Consider the following 22,642-nt stretch of genomic DNA (forward strand, 5'->3'; position numbering starts at 1 on the left):
AAATCTCTAGGATGTTGGAAAAAAAGGACGCAAATTTGCTGTGGATACCTTATGTGGACAAAACGTTATGAAGGCCTAAGCGTGAACTACCCCAAATAGCAAAGAAAGGGCTCAGCACTGGGGCGGGGGTAACAGGCCCAGCAGCTAAGGGGTTAACCACTATGCCACAGGTGTCGCCCAATGAGTATCATAAACACAGCTAAGCAAGCGCTATGAACTGAAAAGAGCACCACGCACTGCAACCATGAAGAAATCGGCTTTTTAAGATGAACCTACGACAATATGTCTTTTGTAGGGGGTCTTCAACCCTTGCACTAAATGAGCCTGTGACACCAAATGCACAAGCCCTTTCCTCTGGAAGTGGAGTTCTGCAACCTCAATGAATCACTAATGTGAGCGACGCCCAAAGCAGCCGCCACAGCCACAAATAACACAGTGCACAGAAACCGTGATTACTCAACTCTATACCGCAGTACTCGCTGCTACTGTAAATTCAAAACAGAAAACGGAGTCCTGCAGCATAAGGAGCCGAAAAGGTGAAATTCACTCTAAACAGATCTGTAACCCTGATTACCCAAATGTGTTTGACACCATCAGAAGTTACTGTAAATTAAAATGAAATCGGAGCCCTGCGGTCGCAAGAAATCTCTAAAGTGAGCAGCCGCCGTCGTCGTAACCACAAAAGCCACAGAGCAGAGTAACCGTGATTACACCAGCTGAGTGTGGCAGCACCGGTAGTCACATCACCACCAGTGGTTCCTGTAAAAACAAAAGCGGTGCTATGCAGCCGTAATAAATCCATAACTACAACAAGCACAGTGCGTAATTACCTCATGTGTGTTTGGCATCACCAGCAGATACAGTATTGAATAACGAAGGCAGTGTCATGCAACCGCAAGCTGCACCATAGATACCACTATATGTACTTCCCCAAACGGCTGCTCATTAGCAAAACGGAACACATGCACTGCAACCGCAACATAATCATCAAATATGCTGCGCCCCAAGCAGCCTCTCTTAAAAATGAAGGTGGTGCACTGCAACTGCAATAGTGATACCAAAGATGCAGCGCCCCGAGCAGCCATTCGTAATCAGAATGAACGCAGTGCACTGCAACCACAATATAGTTACCAAATATGCGGTTCTCCGAGCAACCACTCCAAGAAAATGAAAGCGGTGCCCTGCAACTGCAATATAGTTACCCAATATGGGGCGCCCCAAGCAGCCGCTCCTTAGCAAAAATGAGCGCGGTGCACTGCAACCGCAACATAATCATCAAACATGTTGCACTCCAAGCAGCTGATCTCAAGAAACAAATGCAGTGTACTGCAACAGCAATACAGATACCAAATTTGCGGCTCTCCCAAGCAGCTGCTCATTACCAAAATTAACACGGTGCCTTGCAACTGCAATATAGTTACCAAATATGGGCTGCCCGAAGTACCCGCTCTTTAGCAAAAATGAATGCGGTGCACTGGAACTGCAACATAATCATCAAATATGCGGCACCCCAAGCAGCCCCTCATACTCAAAATGAAACAAGCATTTGCAATGCAACGGGTCTCGCATTTCTCCGAGTTAGAGCTATTAGCAGTTGTAAACTCCCAACCGGACTTTTCTTGCCTCATTAAATTGAAAAAAAGAGTGTGATCGTGCTGCTACAGTTCACTCGTAGTGAAACCTATCGGCAAAAGTGCAATTATCTACGTAACCGGCAAAAGTGCAATTAACTATGTAACAGGGTCGATGTCATGCAAAGCTTTCGACTTCTGCCCAGCGAGATCGAGATGTGAAAAAAGAGAAAAAGTAGTCCACAAACCAGATGGAAAACAGCGAGCCTCGTATGTTTTCAGTACTTGGTCGCTGCGCTCGAGGGGGGCTAACCACCGGAAAAGGCATGACGTATGCATGCCTTCCACTAATGAAAGCAAGCAGATTTTAAAAGGCAAGCCCACGAACCAATGAAAGACACTGACGTGACATGGACGGGGCTCTGAGCCCTTTACTAACTACTACAGGGTCTCGCAAGTGATACGCATGCACAAGCGCATGCTAGCGCAGGCTCAACCCTAAAAAGGAAAACACTTGTCCAATAAGTGACAGGTAAAGGAGCCCAGTAACCTTTGAAACAACGAAGGTTGCCCCAGAAAAACTTTCAATAGCACTCATGGAGAAACGACAGGGTACAAAAAGGTAACAGGACGTGCTTAGGTGGGAGAGGCGCTTTATGGGTAGATTCTCTACCTCAGTAATAGAAACAGAAGGCACAGCTTGGAAGATGGTGGAATGTTGCTGGTGAATAGGCCCATTCACTCTTTGAGTAAGTAGTGGGATGAGGAAGGAAATGAGGAGGTAATTCAGGTTGTCTTGTGATTTACCCTGACTAGGATCGTGTCCCTACTGGACCTACTCTTAGTTAAAACAAACAGAAACTCTACATCAATGCTATCTTTCCCTTACCTCTATGGACCACTGATGTTGGAGTCTGTCTTGTAACTTTTGCACCTTTCAGATGTATCATCCCTCTGGTAGATGATGAATAGGAGACTTCAGCTGCTCATTAAACGTTTCATGGCAAGATTTGAAAGTATTACGTTTTACTCCTTCCCTCTAGCTACTAAATCCTTGGAAGGCACCTTAAAAGAAAGAACACAGTAACCAAAGAATGCATTTCGGAATTAAGGCCTTTAGTCATGCTAACCTTAACTCAACATTTAATATGCATTTCAAATACAAGGTTATACATATGCACATTCAACTTCCTATAACAAATGCGAACCTGAAGAAAAGAAATACATGTTACTTCAACTAATGCAAATTAAAGTGTAAATGTAAAACCTGAACAGTGTATATATACATGAAAGCCATTTCAAATGAACATTAAAGAGCACGTTTATAAAACGTCAGCCTTTCAGTAATTACTTTACATTAATGCATCAAGATAGACACACATTTCAATAATATTAAAACACACCTTTAATTCAATGTGAATTAAATAAGTATTTGCACAATGATTGACTGTAAAGGATAGAGTCTAAATCTGCGCTGCTCCACATTTGAACTTCAGTCCTGGCCTCCAATATGTCCGCGTCTTTCCATAGGCTAGAAGGCGCTTGACACATAACACCCCTCCCTCCCCCCTCGGCGCTCCCTCCCTCCTCCGTCCGGGAAGTGTTCAATAGAAAAACTGGCCATTCCGGACCCGAATGCTGCCATGTTAAGCATAACATAAAATCTTGGGCGCACACAACACAAGATCCCCGCGCAACGTGTATTCAGAGCCTCTCCCAAGCCCCCGCCCCTGCAGAAGTATATCACACCGGGTAAACAGAGGGATGGTTCACCTGCCAGGGTGCTCGTGCGGTTAAAATGTTTTTCGTTTACATATAAAGGAGTCGAGAGACTTTCACTTTGACGTCACCTCGGTGCCAATGAGGAAGAGCTGGTTTTTCTGAGCCGCTGACTTGCCACAGCGCACAGCCACCGCGCCTGAACACAACTTCCAGCGGGACTGCTGCGGCACAAAACTGTTAAGGTAAGCCGCAAGCTGCGTATGTCAATGGTGCCGCCAGTCGTGCACTTAGAAAATCCATTCGATACGTGATGCAGGTGCTACAGACCCATAGCTCGTGGAGTAGCATCTTTCTACCCCCGAGGTGTCCTTTGGACTCTTAATGCATTCTGGGAGCTGTAGTCTTATTCCACTTCAGTGTATCCACATGTGAGTCAAGCGCCGGACTTAGTACAATGGTTGATAAGCAAGAAGCCCTGTAAACCAAATGTCCAGGTCACACGGAGCGAGTGAGGCGAGCCAGCATGGTTGTGAAATCACACAACGGCCCAGTGGCCAATAGTGAAGTACAGCGTCGCTCTGCAGGGACACTGGCGGCGCTCTTGTGCGCTCTTCTTGGGTGGCACTAGTGAGGTCGGGTATTGAGCTGCACTAACTCAAGTAACTGACCTAGAATTTACCTCAGATGACTCAGGGGTCCAGTGATTAATTCCTGCAACATAAGCGATTTCACTATTTAGGTGGCGAGCAATGCACAGGTCGATATGATCGAGGAAGCTAGTACGACGGGGCATAGAATTTAGGAATTTTCCTGTTTCTGTCTTTCTCCTGCTCAGGCTTGGTAGTCCGATGACTACTTCCCGAAGAAACCCCAGCAATCATACAGGGTCGAACTGTCGACGAACCCTTCCTTTTCGTTGTCTTGTGCAGTTAAGCCTGAGGTGCAGTGCACTAATTCATGGCACCTTGGTATGCACTGTTGTAAACGATGGAGGCAATCATTGGGAACTGTACAGTGTCTTGCTTGATGTATGTTGTGGGGTAGAACCACCATTGGAGCCCTGCGTCGCTTGCACTATTATCACGCACTGCTTGCTGTTGTTGCATGTGACTTAACAACGCATTTCAGATGGAAACAAAAGGTGTCCTGTGCTGTTTTTTGCAAATCAATTTTGCTCTATATTGGATGACAAATCTGAATAGGTTTTGGATTCCTGTAAGTTGCACACGAGTTTTTCACCTGTGAATGAGTACCACGGGACAGATTGTTTTAGAAAAATATAATTATAACAGAAAGCAGCTCGAGCCCCTCTTGGACCCTCGAGCCTAAACTCAAACTAGGCAGAGCTTTCACATGGCTTCTGCCAGCCTCCCACGCTCTAACTTCGTGCACAAACATAGCAGCGTCCTTTGTTGCAAAAAAGGAGAAACTGAGCTAGTGTTTGAATTGCACAATGTGAAACCACATGTGAGTAAAGTGATCAGTCCCCGCCTCCTGTCTTGACCATGATGTGTAAACCTAGGCAAATATTTTATTTCACCGACCCTCATTTTGTAGGTCTTGCCTACTAGACAGCTGTGATAATGTGGGCTTACCATGAACATATAGGGGCTTAGAGCCCGCCCATTCCATAGCATTGGTTGTGTTTCCTGTCACTCTTATGAGCCTGCTACTTATTAATTTCCCACCACTATAATTACAATGGGCAGCGTTTCTCTGCAGGGCCCCTAGACAGTATCAGCAATACCAGAATGGCTGTTATGCTTCTAATTAACACCTCTTCTGAGCACGGCTGTTATGCTTGTACTAAGTAGGTCGTAGCAACTCTTCTTACCAGCGCTGTACCGGAACTTCCCAGAAGAACCACTGTTATGGTAGGAAACAGTGAGAATATTTGTCATCAAGACGCATATGCTTCCAATGGACAGTACCAGCACTCACCAAAATGGCTGCTGTCCTTGGAGTGGCCAGGGCCAGTACTTCTTGCCAGGATGCTATTGTCATAACAGACAGTTGAAGCACTTTGTAATAGAGTGTTAGGTGTCTGGTTGGACAAAGCACTGACCATGGACACCCAGGACACAAAACTAGCCTCAACATGATGCGGCATCCTTAGAACTCTTAGAAAAACTCTCCATCTGCTCCTTTTTCCCTCTAAAAGCATAGTAGTCCAAGCGCTTACTGTATTTAGGTGTCCCTAAATCGGCGGTGAGGAAATTGCAGGTTGTGCAGAACTCTGCGGCACTCTTGCTTTTACAATACCCCCAAGCAGAGTCAGCCCAGCAGGGTCCTAAATCTCTTCACTGGCTGCTTGTGGCCTAAAGGGTCAAATTGAAATCCCTCTGTATTGATCGTAGGGCTTTTCTTGACTTCGGCCCTCTGACCTGAGAATCATTGATCATCTCTTATACCTCCACAAGAAATCTGCGGTCTAGCAATGCCTGACGTGCAGCGGTTCCTCTCTTTAAAATAATTAGAAGTTGTTTATTTCGATACAGTGTTGCCAAGCTATGAATTCCCTTCCTCCCCCCCCCCCCCTCCACCCACTTACGGGCAACAGATTTGAAAATTTTTTCGGTAAACTTTGTAGTTTGACTTCTCCTTCCAGTGATGTCTGGTTATCGAGCGACATACTTAGCGCTGGGATGTACACGGGTAGCTATGCACTCTATAAATGCAAGGAAGAAGGAATGAATGAGTGCTATGCATACAGGGAGAGCGCCAGTGCCTCTCATCAGAGCTGCTGTACATTCAGTGAAACAGCCCCAGAAGTCCTTCGCAGGACTATGTTGGTTGTAGTAGGACACTACCTGAGCTTCTCCGCAGGGATCTTGTACGGTTAGTGGGAGAGCCACACATCTAAAGGCACTCTTACTGCACTTCTCTGCTCGACTGACACTGGATACACCTAAGGGCCTCCTTCTCACTTCTTGAACTCCACAACAAGTTGAAGGCCTGGCTTTTGTGGTAGTCCCACCAGGCCCTAAGCTTGGCTAGACTCACACCTGCTTTGCGCCTGTATAACCTTCAGGGTGATAGTGCCCTCTATAAATCTGCATAATATAGCAACAAATGGATCCGTGGCAGTGGTTTCCTGCAGGTAGCAGATATTTATAGAATAGGTAATCACATCTGTCCTCCACTTTTGTCCTTACACATCAGATTCTCCAGAGCATTGCCCCCTGCAGAGATGGTGACATTCGTTCTATGACTAGCACAAGGTGTAAATCAGAGGTCTTCAACCTAGGGGGGCCTCAAGTGATCCCAGGGGGGCGCCAAACTCTGGCCAAAAGAAATAATATACAAATAACATGCCTTTGTTTTAAGCAGAAGCATGCAATTGCAGTTTTAAAAAGGTAACAGTACTTAACTGCAATATTTAAATAGGTTTAGACCTATTTAAATATTGCCATCTTTCTAAAATAATTGTGAAAAATTCTGAGGGGGGGGGCAATGATTTTTATTTTTCAACTTGGGGGGCGCGGCATTAAAAAGTTTGAAGACCACTGGTGTAAATGGAGCAGTGAATGTAGCCTCTATGCGCTGCCTCCGACCGCTGTGCAGTAGAGCAGAGCTCCTTGCACCACGCGTTGGCGGAGGCGCTACTGAGAAGTGAGCCTTACCCCTCCACTGATCATGTCATTCATGTCATCTCGTAGTCTCTGTTGCTGTCCCTGCTTTGTCACAAGGAAACTGCTTAAGACCAGAGACCACCCTGTCTTGGTTTCACTCAGCGCCACCCAATAACGCAGTCTGAGCAGACTATTAGTACTTGAGTAGAAACAGTAGACACTTTCCAATCCAAAACCGGCACCCCCCGAGTCATACTCTTCAATTATTCCTTTTGGCCACAATGTGTGATCCTGAGCACATCAGCCAATATCCCCGTACTTCATTCAGCATCCGTATTTGCCGGAACTGTTCGCACTTAAAACTGTACCACTGAACATAGTTTTATAATTGGGGTATCGCTATAATTTTAAACTGTAAAATGAAATCCAGCAGTATAGCCTGCGGCAACATCCAGGCACTCTCTAATTCCCTCTTTTATAAAGCGGACTAACCACCAATAGTAAATTGTGCCTCATCAAAAGTTTGCAATGCCAACAGGTCCAGATCGGTTTCCAATTATAACGTTTTGTGTGTTGAGGCTGGAAAAGACATAATATAATTGGTCAAGCCAGGGGTGTAACACAGGCCCCGGGGACCCCCCTCAGCACAGTAATCTGGCATGAGAACTCCTGAGTGAGTCCGGAGTGGGCCCCTCCATGTATTTTTCAGTGGGCACCCTCAGGTTTCGTTACACCTGTGGGGCAAGCCTGAACATTCAACACTGGAGTCAGATGATCTGAGCAGATACCTCCCCGTAATCAATTTATCATTCGTATAAAAACCCATTTAAAAAGCTGTCTCCATCCAGTACAGGAGCTGCTGAGCAAGAAGAACCGATGACAAAGCTACTAATGTGGCTTTAAACAAAAATGCAGGCGGGACACACATGGTCAAGTTGTAGATAATGCTCTCCTCACCAGAGACTGAAATGACCACTGCCTCCTGTTCCTACTCAACCTCTCTACAGCATTAGACACAAGTGACCGTCAAACACCGATACACACCTCGACAACATGACTAGAATTTCACAACACAGTCCTTCCTCGCCAACCAATACCAATTTATACAAACAAGAACGGAAACACTCCCTCTTCTGCGATGTAGCAAAGTTTTCCATTCTGCCCAGTCATCTTCAGTCCAGTACATGGAACCTCTGCGATCCCCACCCACCACCGCAACATCAACATCCACTATGACACCCAAGTCTCCTCAGTGAAAAAGGCACACAAATCCTGCCTTTAAACCACAGATACTCAAAGTGCGGCCCTCCTGACCTTTACATGCGGCCCTCCTGACCTTTACATGCGGCCCCTGGTCAATGGCAGCAATGGGCTGCTATTTACCCAACTCAGCACTTGCATACAAAGATGCTACATAAACAGGCAATCATTTGTTTAAAAGTTAAGGAAGTAAAAGAAAGGAACACCTTCATTTTAAAGACATCTTGCAGCAAAAATCACTTAAAAATTCAAAACGGGTCCTTTTTATTTACAAGCAGAACGTTTCACCTTAGTACATCGGATGATATATGTGCAATCAGAAGTATTTCTTTTTTAAAGTGATAGTTTCAAATATGGATTTAGGAGCATCCCTCCTCTTCCACCCCCCCCCCACACAATGAGACCAGTGAACTAAGACGCAAGCCAGTTGTTACATGCACTCTTTGGGTGGCCTGGGTTCTTATTATACATGAACACCATTATAGTTTATTAAACCAAACACAGGACAACGTTTTGTATGGTGCATATCCTGAAGTCGTGTATTTTAAGGCCCTCTTATATGTGAAAATGAAGAAAAAGGAGGGCTATAGAAATAAAACAATTGACTAGAATCACACAATTTGGTTAAGTGGGGAAGCTGGGATTAATCCTATGTTTACTAGTAACACATTGTGCAGTTCAGTCACTAAATGTTTATGCTTTGCTTCCCCTACACCTTCGTTACCGACAACCCCCCTCTTCCTCCCACGCCACCCCCCAAGCCCCTCACTGCTGGCGTTAATGTGGCCCTTGGTCACATTGCAGACCAAAGATTTTGGCCCCTGGGAAAATGTTTGTGAGCACCCATGCTCTAAACTGTTCTGGAATTGGGTCCCAGGTAGGTTCTTGAAGCTCATCCTAATGAAGACTCATTTCTCTTGTTTGCAAAGACCTCCAAGCAGCCACTGACTCAAGCGGTATGGAGAAATCTTTACTCAACAGACTTCTAGGCTTCAAATGTGCTCACCTCAGGGACATCCTAAACAGTGCAGGGTATTTCATCAAGTGTTTGAAGAAATTTGACCACATCATACCAACAGTGAAGGAACTACACTTGTTCCCCCTCCACTCCAGCATACTCTTCAACAGCTGCATCAACATATAGATCTATCACTCTTCAGGCATGCATCCCTGTACATCTTTGCATTGCTTCCAGCTAGGTATGCATTGTACACATATCATTCCATACATCCAAACACACCTCAAGTCAGCATAGAGCGGACTAAATATCTAAGTAAAAAAAACACAGATGTTCTCTGTGAGATGCTGCTGACTGTATCTATATCTTGTGTGTTTGTGTGTTCGCATTTGTAGCCTAGCCATGGGGTAGTGTGTCTCCTGGAGCTAGGGAATCTTGGGCTGCTGCTGTCTGTGCTATGCACTTTCTCCAATGAACACAGCATGCTCCTGAATATTATACTCCACTAAGCCATGCATGCTAAAGGCTCTTTTTTTAAAAACTTCGCATGGAACAGATTGCTCAATTAATCCACGTGCATTGCGTATGCCTCGACTACGTCCGCTTATACTGGTTGTTATCAAACCGATGAATGGTACATAGTGCTGCAGTGACCCTCATTTGGGATGGAGTGCTCCAATAAGCACTCCTCATTTAAGCCATGCATGTAACAGAAGCCATGTCTGGCGCAGATCACTAAACTAAGCCACACGCAACACAAACTGCTCTTCTAAGCCCTTCATTGCACAAATGTCCTCTCCTGCATATACAAATGAATTACCCTCAAACCCTTGGCTGATAAAGATATTGTAAACCAAGCACACCAGGAGCTGCTTCAGTATATGATGAATTCTACATTTTAATTCCACAGGTGCATGATGGTGCAACACAGGGTGCCAACTTCTACTCCACTAAATTATGCAAGCTACAGGCTGATCCGCCATGCCTGGAGCAGGCTACTACACTAAGTATTACACGATACAGACTAGTCGACCAAGCAATCCTGATGCACCTACTCCACTAAATATTACCTGATACAGACGGATCCACCATGCCTGGTGCAGGCTACCCCACTAAATAACACATGGTACAGTGTGATCCACCAATCCGTGCCTGGTGCAGGTTACTCCACTAAATGCTACTGAATACTGACTGATCCACCATGCCTGGTGCAGTCTACTCCACTAAATATTATTATACAATATAGACTGATCCACCAAGTCATGCCTGGTGCAGGCTATTCCACTAAATATTACATGATACAGACTACTCTACTAAGCCGTGTCCAATGAAGGCTATTCCACTAAATAAAATATGATTATCCATGAAACCATGTCTAGAGCTATCTACCCCACTAAATAATGCATGATACAGACTGGTCTACAAAGTCATGCATGGTGCAGGCCACCTCACTAAATAATACATGATGAGAACTGGTCCATTAGGCCATGCCTGGTGCAGGCTACTCCACTGTCTGTATAATCCGTGATACAGGCCACTGTACTAAGCCATGCATGGTGTAGGCTAAGCCAGCAATAAACACAAATACAGATTGGTCTACTAAGCCATGCATAGAGCAGGCTGCTCCAATAAATAATACATTATCGTGGGGAAAGTGGCATATTATCTGGTGTGGTTGTGCGACCTCATAGTGTAATGGATTCACAATACCGTTTTGAGTCCAGTCAGGCACGTTTGTAAAGCCTTAGCACAAATTGAGGTAGCTATGTCTTTAAGCAGTCCGGCTTAAACAAATCAACAATTGCAAAGCATTTAGAAGTACCAAAGCAATGAAATTAGAAAGTCACACAACACAGAATAAATCTAACACCAATTTATAAATAGCTCTTATTGTTATGAATTTTTAGACACCAAAATGAACAAAGCCCACCGAAGGGATCAGAAGAGGTAAATATTTAAGCAAATAATAAATCACAGCTTTTCAGTGAAAATGCAAACACGCATATTAGCGGAAACTGTTGAAACCTTGGAAAAAGCTTAGAAAATTGTGTTTGGGGACTCCAGCCCACTTTGGATGACAGCTCAGTTAGGGAGCTAGTCAAGTGGGCCTGTGAGGAGTTGGATAACAGTTAACTTGCCACCAAAGCAGTCTGCAGTCCAGTTCCAGGTTCTATGGGCGAACCGCCATAGACATCAAAGGAGTGGTCCTTATTCAAGGGATACAGGATGTTGAAGATGCTGTGCAGTTGACAGGGGCTTCCTGGGCTACTCCTTGTGGGCACCCTTGGCCACAGAGGTCGAGGTCCCTCGAAGTCCTGGTGGGGTCCAGCAAAAGTCCACTTGCCTCTGGACTACTGGTCTTTGATCACAACAAAATCAGTGGTTCCTTTTGGTGGGGGCTAATTTCCTTCTTGGATGACCAAACTGCATTCCACTGTCTCTCCCTGGTCCAGCAGACTCGAGTGCAACGTTTGAGCATTGGGACTCAGTCTCCCAGGCTGCAGGTTGGCGGTCAGTGGAGATCAATCAATTGTGGCTACTGGCTAGCTATGGTGGGCTGCTTCACCTTTTATGGCCCTGTAGATGAGAACAATAACTCAGCCACTGACCCTTGCAGTCACCTTTTCTGTCTGGCACTCAGTGATGACATTTCCTCAAGCACGGAACCACAGACACAGTCCTCTATTTAATAGCCCAAGGATCAGTAGGTGCAGTCAAGTCCCTTGGCTAGGTTCAGAGAACAGCAGGGCTGTCCTTCAATACTCTCACCAGTCCAGACGTGATCAGAGGTATGGGTGCCAGGGATGTTATATTTTTGTTCAGAAAGTGCCCTGGAGGGATACAACACTCACTAGCAAAAGGGATACTCTGGCCCCTCCCGTCTGATGACAATTTGCAGCAATGTGTGGCATCTAGCATTACCAGGATGGAATATTCTGCCCACTCCCAAGATGGTGGAACCCTTCTCGCGGTATGTGGCGCTAGGTAACCCACCCTAGAAGTATAGTTACCAGGGGCTACACACCCGCAGAAAAAACAGTTTGGAAACTGTTTTTCCCTCTTTGTTCCCACTGACAACTTGTCTACCAGAGCAAAAGGTCAGCCCCTCCCATCTGTGTACACTCTCTGCCCTTTAAAAGCAGCTTCACCTTTGGGCACACACCTTGTTTGGCTTTCCTGCCAAGAAGAGATTCACACCTCTTCCTGTGGAATGCCCTTGTTGTTCCTTCCTGGGAGTCATTCACACTCCTTCCCAGGGGGCAGGAAGCTGTCATGTGGCCTGCAACTGTAAATGGCCACTTGAAACATGGGCAACAGAGTAGCAACGATCTAAAGTTGCCTTTTGCTGAAAAGCCACAAAAAATTGACTTAAGCTTTAAGTCAGATTTAATGTCATAATTGTTTTGATACCTTGAAGTATCCTTTTTAGTAGTCCTATTCAGAAGTTAGCACTGCTGAGTTGTCATTATGTAACCCTGCACTCAGCAATGGGGCTACTAACCCTTCACAGTAAAAACATCAATTTAGGATTTTACTGTCAGAACATGTAAAACACATGTTCTGCTTCTTAATATACTGCATTCTGCCTTAGAACTTTATAGAACTGACCAGGGCTTGATTTGTATACATTAAAAAGGGGGTTTGGGTTTTGCCTTTGCTTTAAATGGGAAAGTTGAGTTAGCAATTCGTAAACGGCTCTGCCAGCCTGCACTGGTGGGCTGAGAGCTGGGTTTTACTTTGTCACCCTCAAGTTGGCACAATAAGTGCAGCAGTCCACAAGGGACATCTTAGCGTTTAGGCCCTATGTACTCTTGGTACGACATACTAAGGACTTATAAACAACTTAAGTTGTGCCAATTGGGTATAAGCCAATTCACCATATATGTTTTAAGGGTTGGCACACTGGCACGTGGACCTGCTTGGCAGGACTCCATGCACTCTCAGACTCAAAAAACTAATTGTGTCAGCCCAAAACATTGGGGGGTGATCATGCAAAAAGAGGCATTTCCTTCGTTTTGCAGACTGCTTCACTAAGCCATGCATGGTGTAGATTGTGCCACTTAGCAATGCATTATACAGACTGTTCTACTAACCCATGGTTGGCACAGCGATATTCAGACTGGCTATCAGACAGGAACAGTCCACTGCAGTGCGTGTTCTGCCCTGAGCTGCATTTTATAATTTTAGCCTATTGTCTGATACATTTTCCTGCTTTTCTAAATTTCTATCAACAGATTCATGAGAAGTTCTTACTACAAGAGTCATGCTACCCAGCCATGTGTAGGCTCTGCTCAAGAAAGGGTGGAGACAAGTCCTAATGTGGCCTCTCCTGACCTTCTAAACAAAACTAGGCTGAAACAAACGTGTGGTGGACGTTTGAGAGTGACAAGAATCCACACCTTTATTGTGTAAGGCCCTTGATGTGAGAAAACTGCAATCACCTCACGTCATTAAAAAAAATAAAGGTCTGTACCTCTGCTCGCCCCCAGTTCAGGGGGCGACCGGACAGCCAGGGGTTATAGGGCCCCAACTGTGATGGTGAGGTCATTTGTCACTGAGACCCTGGGCATTGTCTTACTATGGCTCTGCCAACTGGGCCAAATAAACCCCTTATGCCCTTGACTCCCAGGATAGCGAGAGTTGGTAGTTAAAGGCTTCTCAGGGAGGTAGTCTAAGGGGAATGAGCTAGAAAAACAACACACAATAATGCAATGTCCAGCTAGTGATTCTGTTGGTAAAAAGACAACAGTTTAATAACACAACAAAACATAATGTTACACAATTCAATGGGACTCAGCTACAATGTTGTGATCCCAACTACAAAATCCAGGTAGCCCTATATGGTGCCCTCTTCCCAGTATAGGAACTCCTCCAGTGTCTATGGGATTTCTACACAAGTGTAGGCATAGACATGGATTAGGCACAGTTGCAGGTCACTAGCTCTCTACTAATGTGGAGTATTCTATAGTTCAGTTCAACAGTTCACATCTAAAATTGGATAGTTTAAGTAAGCCAATATTCACCTGATAGGACACGGTCAGCCATCCATCTCAGTCTTTTCAGTGAGAGGGCCCACTACCTCCTCACATTGACGAGGTTGTGCAATTGTTTTGGTTGTTACACTTTCTGGTCTTGAGTGGATGCTCCACTGACACAGATCTGTTGCAGAAGCTTCACTCAGGTCTTGGACCTCAGTGAATGAGCAGCAAGGCAGGCCTACTTAGTTGGTTTCTGTCCTGGCAGATACAGTATTCGGGCCATGATTACACAGGGTGCTTTACTGGCAGGTGCAGCCTCCAGGCCAGGGTCAAGCTTCCACTTGGGTGGAGATTGCAGCTCCTTTACTTTATTTATTTGGAGTCGGGCAGTAGCAGTACAAGGCCTTTGAGAGTTTCAGGGAGCGGGAAGACCGAGGGGTTAGTTCTTAGGCTTAATTTCTTCACACGTTCCACTATGGAGGTCTGGATTAGAGATGTGCTTCCAAATGTAGTCTGTGACATCTGGGTTTTCTGCATTCCATGAAAACAGCTAACTTCTCCAATTGGACAGTTTGTCCTCCTGCAGGGCCAATCACTCTTCATTCATCTCTGAATATGCAGGCAGGTGTCTAGCTGCTAGGTTGACCTTCAGCTTTTCCAGCAAGTGGTGCAAACTTCAGGTAATGTCCCCTCACCTCTGGGAGATTAGCTATCATGCAGACACTAGCTTAGCCACATATCAGCATTTCGAGTGTTCTGTAGAACACTCATTTCCTTGTTCATGAAGAGTTTGAGCTGAACAAATTGGGGTGGTTTGGATCCCACCTTTATACACGTTTTCCAGACCAGAGATGATGATACATTGTCTAAGGTTTCAAACCAGTTTTAGGTTGGTGACATTTAAAATATTATTGTTTGTCTGCTCCTCAGAAACAGCTTTTGTATAAGGCTTTCTCAAGGGGTAGCAATGAATCTGGCTCTGGGTAGGGCTAGCCAAAACAAAGCCAGTGATGAGTGAGATATCTGAACCTGGCTCTTATTAGCCTTCCTGATGTAGTAATCATGGACAGACAAAAGGACAGCCTGTAGCTAGAAATGTCCTCACGTTGAACAATAGAAACTGCAGTCCCAGACCTCGCCCATACATCTGCCAAATGGCAATGCTCATGAAGAATTAATCAGCAACCCTCCAGGGTGGGCTGCCTAGGGCCACATTGGATTTCTAAAGGTAGCCAATGTCTCTGTCCTCTCTCATTTCAGTGTCTGAATCACCACACCCTAGCCACAAGAATGCTGTCAAAACTTTTACTCTGTCTGGGAAACTCCATCTCCAAATGAATCCAACGGGTCCAAGTACCTCACATACAGTGAGGTGCTCAGTACAGGGATACACATGTGTTTCAAAAACACCATGCATGGGAATTCTCCTTTCTCTAGTGCCATATGTAAATTAAGAGGGAGTACAATTTTTGGTCATAGTCCATGGTGATAGATTGCCAATACACAGCAGTTGTTCATCATCCCAAGTATATGTTCTGTACTCAAAGTCAAATTCTGCCCACCTCCCTATTGTCTTGAAAAACAACACAGTGGTTTAGGTTTATATCAACAAGATTAATATGGAGCAGGAAAGAGCCCTTTGTGTTTGACACTTGGAACTTAGAAACTCCAATTACCTACCCATCTCACATACCCTGTATCCAGCGCATGAGAAAGTGCTGCCCCCCGTGTGTGTGGTTAAAGATGGTCAGGAGAGAATCCACACACTACATTTTGTATTGTGGGATACCTTCCATTACTATAGATTCTGAGCAACCACCTGGCGTGATGGAACCACCTAGTGTTATGGAATCACCATGAAGTTCACAACACGCAGAAGAAGATGCATTTGTATTAGTTGGTTCTCTGCAAGCATTTGAATGTAGCTCAGGATCAGTGTAGCTACATGATTTGTCTCTTGGATATTTATTGATGTGCAGAAATCAAAAAGTAGATCTTTCCCATGTGCTGAGCACAGAGCTTTTCAAAAGCCAGTACGACCTACTTTCTATAGGAAAAGCATTTTTTGGTTTACCTATAACTTTGGTGCCGTTTGACGATTTTTCACAAATTTTTCAGAACTAGTTTGCCACTTGTTTCAGCTGCTGTCTGGAAAATTTTGGGGTGATTTGTCAAGTGGGGACCAAGCAAAAAGGGGGAGTTCCAAAACGTGTTTTCCCCATGGAATTTCCCATTGAGATTTTAGATACATCTACAGCCCAAACCGCTGAATGGAATCACCAGATTTGACAGAAAGCTAGCTCTTTTTCCAGAGAGAGTGGTTTTTTGTAATTTGGTGTAAATCTGTTCAGTAGTTTTGGAGTTATTGGAGTTATTAAAGAAAAAAGATTTATGTATATCTAAGGGCGTGGATCTACGAGCAATAAGCAAGGCCTAGAGGACCTTGTTACCTTTTTTTTTCTTCCAGTGAATGAAAATATATATATACTGGTTGACAAAGGCATTGTATGTGGAAACGTGTTCCTGTTCTCCCTCACTTAGAGGAATAAAGATTTGAAGTTCATCTTGCTTCCTTTACAGAGTGCCTGCTTTCCTTATATCCAAGGAGGGAAGTGTGTGTGTGTGTGTGTGTGTATGTATATATATATATATATATATATATATATATATATATATATATATATATATATATATATATATAAAAAAGGCTCTCTGAATTTCAAGAAAACTAGGACACCTCCGTACAAAAGGGCACTAGTTTATTTAACAGCAAAACAAAACAACTCCTACCATATAGTATTCATGGATACATAATGGGTAACCAAGTAATGTGGCACTATCTTGCCACTGAGTGGTTTTGATGACATCATAAACCATGAGGTGGAAGACCAAGGGTGTGATGTACTCACATTGGGGATAGCAGTTTCCAAATTGTGTTTTTTCTGTGAATCGCAGTTAAGAATTCACTATTCCTAAGCAAATCGACCTACCTCATGAATATAAATGAAGTAGCACTCAGTTGGAGGGCGTAGCCTGCAAGATGGCTGGGTAGTCACATCCTAGCCACGCTCCGCACCTACATTCAGCCTTCCTACATACAGTAATCCTGCCTGTTTCAGTGGGTCCTCAGACATCCCACCTCGCCGTGAAGGGAACGTAAATAAAAAATGCTGCACTAGAGAGCAGTAGACGGAATCCTCCTGGAAACCATGGCGTGGGACGGAGCCGCCTGACTCTAAATGGCAGAGCCGTACCTTTGAAGACCCGACTTTGCTCCTGCATGCCCCAGAATATCAGAGGAGAGTTGAGAGTGGGCTGCGGAGGAGCCGTGGACTGTTCCCGGATTGGTCAGACCAGTGTCAAACTCGGGGTGACTGATCGGGGGGAGGTGCCATGGGGCTCCAGGATAGCGCTGCCCGACCTCTGAGAGACCGGCCTTGTTTTCTGGCAGCTGCATCCTCCTGAGTGACCCGTGGCCCGGAGAAATGAGATAAGGCACCATCAATGGACTGAAAGGTAGGACGGGAACTGGGGGAAGGGTGGCTCCCGGACCACAGATGGTCCCGTAGAGACACTCAACCTAATACTGCACGACCGGGTGCTGATTATCCGGGCCCCCGCCTGCATTGCGACTCAAAGCCCACAGGACCGGCGTTACCTAAATGACCATTAAGGCCGCCTCACTGCCCTGCGGTGGGCAGACACTTCAGGGCCTCCCCTACCCCCTCTGACCTTCACCCATTATTGATAACACTAAACCACTAAATGCCTGGTAAGTGGCACCCATCAAAAGGTGATTGACATGATGGATTGGCGAAATGAAGCTCTGTAAAATAGAGGGGCACAGTGAGAGACAGCCCCTACGTCATTAGTTCCACCCTGGGACACAATTCTCCTCACCACACTCCGAAGGGTCACAGAAAGATGGGCAAGGACAAGCTTTAGAGGGGGGCACAAGCCAATAAAATAATGCAGCACACCATCCCTGCCCAGGGAGCAGGCCAGAGGACAGAGAACCCTCACATTGTGGAAGACAGACCACAAACGCAAGACACGCAGAACATCCTGGAAGCTATACGAGGCACCAGGATAGCTCTTGAGGGAAAAATAGACCCAATGGCCATGGGTATTAACCATTTGAGGATCGACCTTCGCAAGGTGGCAGAAAGAGTTACGTCAACCGAGAGGGAGGTTGCTGATCTTCAAAAGAAAGTCCGTACACTACAAGCAACTATGGAAACGCTTCAGTCTGAGGCGACTTGAATGGCTATTCGGGTCGAAGACATGGAAGGCCAGTCGCGGAAGAACAATCTACGTTTCTTAGGGTTGCCGGAGAAGGCAGAGGGTCCCTCAGCTGAGCTTTTCCTGGAGGAGTGGATACCGAAAGCATTGAGTCCAATTCGACTATCGCATTTTTTTCTCAATTGAGTGAGCGTATAGAACTTTGGCTCCCCGCCCCAAACCAAGGACTGCCCCTTGAGCAATTGTGGCCCAAATGTTCAATCATAGAGACAGAGACATGATACTCCAGCACATTAGAAGACATGGCCCCCCCCGATACGAAGACACAGAAATTCATGTTTACCCAGACTACACAAAGACAGTTCAAGACCTTCATAACAGTTTCCTTGGAGTTAAACGTAGGCTACGTGACAATGATATTTGATATAGCTTGATCTTCCTGGCTAGGCTAAGAGTGCAACATGCGACTAAGCTCCTGTTCTTTGAGACCCCTCGAGATGCAACCGAATGGATGGACTCCATGGGGATGAAACAAATGCTACCCATTCGAGACTTGACTGGTGGTCAAAGGAAAGAACGGCGACGCACGGAGAACCGCAGAGCACCCTCATTCCAGTTGGACTCTGCGACGAGTGAAGGACCTAAGGGAAGAATAGTGGTTTCGGAAGACGGCACTTTGAAAGCAAAACCCTTTCTCACCACTTGCATCAACACAGGAGATGCACAAGGGAGAGGGGGATGGCAGAACTGATAGTCAAGGCTGAAGGTGAAAAGTGTGGGATGGAACTTGGGCGCTCACTGAGTGACCAGAAGAGTTGTCACACGAGGTGATGACACAGAGATTGCTCCAGAAGACAGACTCTCATAAGGACTCTACTAGAGAGGCTACAGTAAATATAGCAGTATCCACCAGGGGCCTGGCACATGCACAGCGATGATCCCTTAATTGGGAGCTGGCGTTGTGTGTGGGCTCGGACACTCTGGTTTCGTTGTGTATATAACAGTTTCATCATACATACTGTTTTGATTTAAGGGGAAGGGAATATTCAATTGGGGTGGGACTCGCAGCCCTCCTGCTTACTGTCAAGCTGGGAGGGACGGGGGGTCACTGCTTGTGGGAGGGAGGGGCGCAGATTCTTCACTGGTTTGCTAGTTGTTATACGGAAAGCAGTGTTTATGTTTTTGTAGTTGGGATGTTAAGAGGTAAGGGAGGGACTGACCATGCCGACATATTAAATCCCAGAACCTCGCCCAAAGAAAGTTTGCCATGCCCCTTAGATAAATGACTGGATCCCAAAATGTTTACAAAATTATGACCTGAAATGTTCGTGGATTGTATAACTATGTCAAATATAATAGAGTTTATGCTTATCTGAAATGGTACGGTGTATCGATTGCTTTACTGCAAGAAACACATTTGTGGGGGTACTGTATCTGATATTTACGACGACGTTGGAGGGAGCAGTTATACGCTACCTCCTACTCTGGCTACGCATGAGGAACTTTGATATGGGCTGCCCGATTGTCCCTTTTAGGTTCATTAATACCTTCAGTGATGAAGAAGGCAGGTATACAATGATTGAGGGCACACTAGATGTCCACCTTTTGAGCATAGTGAGTGTGTATTCTCCTAATGGGGATGACAGTGAATTCTTTGGGACAATGATGGGGAGGCTACACCTATCCCCAGACACAGGGATTCTAATGGCAGGGGTTTTTAATTGTGTTTTGAATGCTGAGTTAGACAGAACCCTAACCCGCCAGGGCACCAGCAGCCCTGAGAATATTACAGGATAGCTTTGGTCTTAAAGACATTTGGAGGAGCCGGAATCTGACTATCCAGGCCTATTCCTGTTATTCTCCGGCATCTGACACGTATAGCCGCTTGGACTACATATTTGCACTGACATCAGAAGCACAAAATATTACTGGAGCCCAATATTTGGGGAGATACTTGTCCGACCACTCGCCTCTGTTGGTCACATACTCGCACCATGTTCCTCCCCCTCAGATACCGTTATGGCACCTGAATGCTCCTTTGCTTAAAGACCTGGTTTTCAGGGACCGGATTACAAACTACTTTAGAGATAATGGGGGATCCACCAAAGAAAGGGACCTGGAATGGGACGCGATTGTTTAGTAGTACGAGGAGCTTGCATATCAGCGACAAAGGGTATACGACACACTCTGGAGACAGAACTGTCCCTTCAAGAAAGCAAATTAACTAGCCTAGAAAAGGCTCTTTCAGCTGGGAACATAGGGAAAGCAGAGTTGGAATGCCCAGCGTCTGGGGGTGGGAGGGATATGAGATTGGCTGGACAAACATAATCGATCAGTCTGTCGCAGTGGATGGTACCGGGAGGGCGACAAATCAGGGTGCCTACTGGCATGCCTAATTAAAACAGAACACCAACCCCAACCAATCCTAGAACTGCACGATTATCATGGAACACTAGTACATAAACAGCAGGCTATTACTAAGATATTTGCGTCCCACCTACAGAAGGTTTATACAGATGACCAGGAAGAGACAGTGGAGCAGGGGATACACAATTACCTACAAACAGCCAAGCTACCAAAACTGACCCCAGAGGCTCGTGCGCCATCATAGTATATAATGAGGCGTTGGAGAGGGAGGACCTGCCGGGCTCCATGAAAGAGGCTCTCATAGTGGTAAACCCAAAGCCAGGTAAAGACCCAACCGAACCTGGCTCTTACAGGCCCATATCAATGTTAAATGTAGACCTTAAGGTACTCAGTCACGTGTTGGTGACACGGCTGCTGCCTTTTCTTCCACAGTTGGTACACGAAGATCAGTCGGGGTGCATTCCACGTAGAAATACCTTACGTAATATCAGTCGACTAGCTCATGTGATGCACTCAATACAGGGGGAGGATGAAGACTATGCCCTGGCCTTGCTTACTCTATCTGAGGAGGCCCGCGGACTCAATCCCAAAGCTGCTGGCTGAGCTTGAGGCATGAGCAAGGGCCTGTGGCCTTAAAGTGAACAGGACAAAATCTTTTCTTTTCCTCTAGGGGGGATTGGCTGGCACCTCGATAGGGCGGCTCCCTCGGGTAGACTTACAGTGGGTAACAGATGGGATATGATACCTGGGAATGCACATCACCCTAGACAAGGTCTCCCACTATGAAAAGAATATGGGCAGAGTGATCGAGGGGTTAAAGAGATCCATCCAGTTCTGGAATACTCTGGGGCTTTCCATGATGGGCAAAACAGCCCTCATAAAGATGGTGGTGCTGCCGAGATGCCTGTACGTAATGCAGGGCACTTTTTATGAGATACCGCAGAAGACGTTCTGCGAATTGGACTCCCTCCTGGTGAGCCTACTTTTCAACGGGGGAGGAGCAGGGTGAGTCTTGACACCCTACTGAGTGAGTGAAAACGTGGGGGACTTGAATTGCCAGACGTAGAATTATATTACCTGGCGGCACAACTACAACATGCAGTGAGTTGGTTTTTATCCGGACCCTTGTTGGGAGCGATCCCTCTTACAGACTACGAATGATATGCAACTGCTTGGATTGCTATTGCTGGGTGGGGAATGCTCCCTAAAACCTGCCCCCACCTGATACACCAGATGGCAAAATTGTGGGTAAGAACAGTAACAACTATCATACGGAAAAAACCTTTCACGCCCGATCTCGATTTATGGATCCGGCCACCCTTCACACAGATCCAGAACTCAATGTCAGTAGATTGTTAGCAAAGGGGCGGGTGTTTGACACTGGCTGATCTGTATCTGAATGGGCAGTTTATATCCCTTCAGGACGGAATGGAAACTATTGCACTAGGAAGCGTACAGTTCCTTCAATATGCCAGACTAGCGGCCATGGTGAGGCGGCTTTGGCCAACATTCCCAGAGGCTCAGACCTCACACAGACACTCCATTGTCTGTTGTCCATGGCAGGAGGGCGTAAAGTAGTGACACACTTATATCACGCATTGCGATCGGATAGACCAGTGACATAATAAAAAATAGAGCAGAAATGGGGGATGGTAAGTGAAGTCCCGCTCTCCCCCGAGAATTGGTCCCAAATACACGAAGAAGTTCGGAGGGTATCAGTTTGTGCCAGATTTAAACAAATACAATACAACATATTACATATGACCTACCTCTCCCCCAAAAGACTCCAGATGATTTACCCAACACAGGATACTAGATGACCTAGAGGCCGAGTTTTTGCATATGATCTGGCTGTGCCAAAAGTTACGTACATATTGGAGGGCTGTCACGAATCTGATTAGAGACATCCCGGGGTGGGACATTCCTCTAACTATCAATAGCTGTATCCTTGGTTTGTTGCCTTGTGATCCA

The 22,642-nt window shown here is 45.7% G+C and overlaps 1 protein-coding gene across 1 annotated transcript in view; it reads left to right on the plus strand.

Annotated features, from left to right (window-relative positions):
- Positions 1-3,209: 3,209 nt before the first annotated feature.
- The window catches only part of LOC138246263 (toll-like receptor 13), a 103,347-nt gene continuing 83,914 nt past the window's right edge, over positions 3,210-22,642 (plus strand). The window contains exon 1 of the mRNA XM_069200690.1: positions 3,210-3,535. The gene's annotated coding sequence lies outside the window, so the exon portion shown is untranslated. The remainder of the gene's footprint in view (positions 3,536-22,642) is intronic.

Source organism: Pleurodeles waltl, chromosome 7 (assembly GCF_031143425.1).
Source record: "Pleurodeles waltl isolate 20211129_DDA chromosome 7, aPleWal1.hap1.20221129, whole genome shotgun sequence".
NCBI lineage: Eukaryota > Metazoa > Chordata > Amphibia > Caudata > Salamandridae > Pleurodeles > Pleurodeles waltl.